At 42.6% G+C, this 3,628-nt stretch overlaps 1 pseudogene; it reads right to left on the bottom strand.

Moving 5' to 3' along the window:
* Positions 1 to 1,207: 1,207 nt before the first annotated feature.
* LOC102981123 (60S ribosomal protein L17-like) lies at positions 1,208 to 1,763 on the bottom strand (annotated as a pseudogene).
* Between the last annotated feature and the right edge of the window lie 1,865 nt (positions 1,764 to 3,628).

The following is a 3,628-nucleotide window of genomic DNA, read 5'->3' on the forward strand; positions in this document are numbered from 1 at the left end:
CAATGGCACAGAGCCAAACTTTATTTGGAATATTTTCATTTTTAAGAGTGCAGAAAGAAAAGGTCACTTGGCCTCCTCACGACCTTCTTCTCCTGATCACTTAGCACAAAAGGTGCCCTGTGGACGTAAGGATGAGCAGACCTGGATCCTGACCTGAAGGTGCTCATGATCTGATGGACTTGTGGTCTGAAGCTGTGGTGGAGAACCTCGGCCTGAGGGTTCCCCTCTCACCAGCTCTTTCATATCAGCTGGCACCCCCTCCTCTCCCTGGCCACCCTCTTCCGCAAGGGCTACCAGACTGGAGATCTGGGTACCACAGCTGGCATCTCTGAGTGAACGGTGCCAACATAATGCCTGACACACAGTTGGAACTCAACTGATGCTTGTTGAACTAAACTATGTCAAATTATAGAACATTTAGAGAGACTCTGAGGATATGATCATTCTTTCAACCATCAACCTCTATTATGAGGAGAAAAACAAAATTTTTTCTCCCCTAAGTACAAACAGTTCACAGTTATTAGGGGGAACAATTACAATCGCTTTGAGCCTGCTTCTTTCTTTCTACATAAAAAACAACAATTTAAACAAGAAACATGCATGTTAGGAACTCCATCAACAAAGAAACATGGGTGAAAGAAGTCAAATAATTCCATTTTTCTCTTTGATAGTAATTTTGCTTGTGTGTATTGAAAGATTTGTTGAAAGAAGAATATCTAAAATTAGCTTCCTCTCTGCAGGTATCATATTACCTTTGCCCTCATCACTGATAAGCATTCCCTGAGGGTGGAGGAAAACAGGTTTCCAACCCGGTTCCTGGAGGGGCGGGGGGTGGGAGGGGGATGATCAATCATAGATGAGAAATACATAAAAGCCAATTAATTCAGGTTACTTAACCTAAGAAACCTTCATCCTTCCTGCTTTTTCCATGTAAGGATAAACCTCAGAGATGAGCAGGGGCAAAGGATACGGGCCAGGTAAGCAGCTACCATATGCCAAGCACTGTGTTAAGCACTTTCCATATATAGTCCATTTAAACCTCACAACTACCCTTTGGAGGAAACATTACCTCAGATTTATAGATATCAAAGGGATAGCCACCAGTGAAAACTGAGGCTCACAGAGCTTAGATATATTGCCGAAGGTCACAGAGATGGAATGTCCACTTTTTTTTTTAACTTTTATTTGCATTTATTTTTTGTGGCATTTATTCCCAGGCCATAAGTTTTTGTTTCTTCAGTTTCTTCTGGTATATCTTTTTCTTCTGTGCGACCTCCTCTTCTGGTTTAGGAACAAACTGTTCTTTTTCAGTAAGGATCATCTCAATGTGGCAGAGAGAGCTCATGTATGGGTTGATCCAACCATGATCTCTGTAAGTCCTGTGCCGCATCTTGGGGGTTTTGTTCAACCTGGATGTGCTCAATGACAAGAGAATCTACATCTAAGCCCTTAAGTTCAGCATTACTCTCTGCATTTTTGAGCATGTGCAGTAAAAATTCAGCACTCTTTTTGGGTCACCGACCCTGCGTCCAGCCCCACTGTCTGGCCTGGGCACACCTACCAACTCCACCATTGTAACGACGGAATGGCACACATTGCTTCTTTGAAGTGACATCCTTCACATACTTGGTGGCTTTTTGGATATGCATACCCTTAATGACCTGGGCAGTTTCACGAGTGTTCTTAAAGTGAACATGAAGATTTGAACATCTTGACTTGCATGGTTTTGTGCGGTTTTCTGGGTCAGGTGAATAGCGAACCATTTTTAGAGGTCACCTCAGGCTGCTTATCGGAAAAGGGAAAGTCCACTTTTAATCAAATTCTAGACTGTCCATGGCAGAAGCAGACCTTTTTTTCCCCTCGTTTCACATTTTGCCACCTCACTCATTGGCCCTGCCTAATTTAAGGTCTATTCATTTCTGTGGCTTCAAGTAATTAGACAGTTGTTCAAGCAACTGAATCCAAGAGAACCACATTCAATCAACATTTCCCAGGATCCACATTTGGGGGGTACAGGCATAAAGCTCCTAGCAACTTTTCAGCAGACACTATCTATATGTCTGGATTATTTTCTGTCTTATGAATGGACAAATGTGGTTACCAAGACTACACTGTATTATAAAGTAGGGACCACCTAAATCCTCTAATTCTCACTGACTTTAATAAAGGCACCTCGGCCAGAGGTTATTGGACTGTGGGAGGACACTTGAGAAAAAAGAAGGAAAAATTCAGTCATGCTACTGTCAGGCAAGAATTGAACCAAAAGTACCAGGCATGAGTGAGGGTTATATGTGCCACATTATGACAATGGCAAATGGATGAAGTCTAACGTTTGTCCACCTTGAGCTAAAAGCCTCCCAGAAATGAGAGAGAGAGAGAGAAAAAGAGAGAGAGACAGGATGAATGAATGGATGAAATTTGTTATGGATGAACTAGACTTTCCTGATCCTATTTAATGTTATGAGATGGAAGTTGTCAAGGGGTCTCCTAAATTAGAAAGACAGCTTTTTTTTGGTACCAATCATTGAGTCCTCAGTATATAAGCACTTCCTAAATATCTGATCCCCAGTTCTGCTTGACACCTGGCTTCCTTTTGTTTATCCTAAGAACACTTGGATGACAGTACCAAAGGATGATAGACCAGAATCCCACTTGTCACAGCTAATGAGTAATTGAGTTCTGTGGTATTTGCCTTGCAGACATCTCAAGCACTTGTCTCCTTTTCTCCATGCCCATGGCCACCATGGTTCAGGCCATCATCACCATCATCTGAATGGTTATAATCTCTTTAAATGGTTGCTCTCCTCCAAACTTACCCCCCATTAACCCAGCATTCACATGCAGCCAGAATGACAGCACTCTAAACAAAAATGCTCACTAAGTCACTTCTCTACGTAAAACCCTCCAGTGGCTCCCTTTGCCCCAGGATAAAAAATGAAAATAACAGCCAACGTGGGTGCATAATGTGCCAGGTACTCCATGACTTAATTCAGTTTTGCAGCAACTTTATGAGAGAGACACAACCTTCGTTATCATTACTTATTGAGGCTAAGTGACTTGACCAAGGCCCCACAGGTAGAAAATGGCAAAACCATGACTCATACCTGAGACTGTCTGACCTTAGAGCACATACTTTAATCACAATGCTTTTGGTGTGATGGCATGCAGGTTCTGCGACCTGGTCTGCCCGCCACTCCAGCCTCATCTCTTCATGAGACCCTCTTTGCTCTTTATGCTTCAGCTCTTTGAGACACTTGCAGGTCCTGGACCTTGACACTCTGTTTCATGCGTGTCTTTGTTTGTTTTGGCAAATGGATCCCTCTTCTATAATGCCTTCTCCTCTTTGTCTATCTTGTGGTATGTCTCATCTTTCAAGATTCAGCTCAAGCGTTAACTCCTCCAGGAACCTTTTCTGGACCCCTCCTCTCCTTTTCTAGTAGAATTGACCACTCCCCTTCCTTGTGCATCACTGTACCTTAGTTATGCTTCCATTCTAGCAACCACAATGCTTTCCTACCCTTAAATAGATAAGTATGACACTCTCCTCTTACACCTCTGTGAATTCCTTAAATGCTGGGACTGAGTTTTACTAATCCATTTTACCCACAGTATCTAACAGAGTGCTAGG

Source organism: Physeter macrocephalus, chromosome 1 (assembly GCF_002837175.3).
Source record: "Physeter macrocephalus isolate SW-GA chromosome 1, ASM283717v5, whole genome shotgun sequence".
Lineage (NCBI taxonomy): Eukaryota > Metazoa > Chordata > Mammalia > Artiodactyla > Physeteridae > Physeter > Physeter macrocephalus.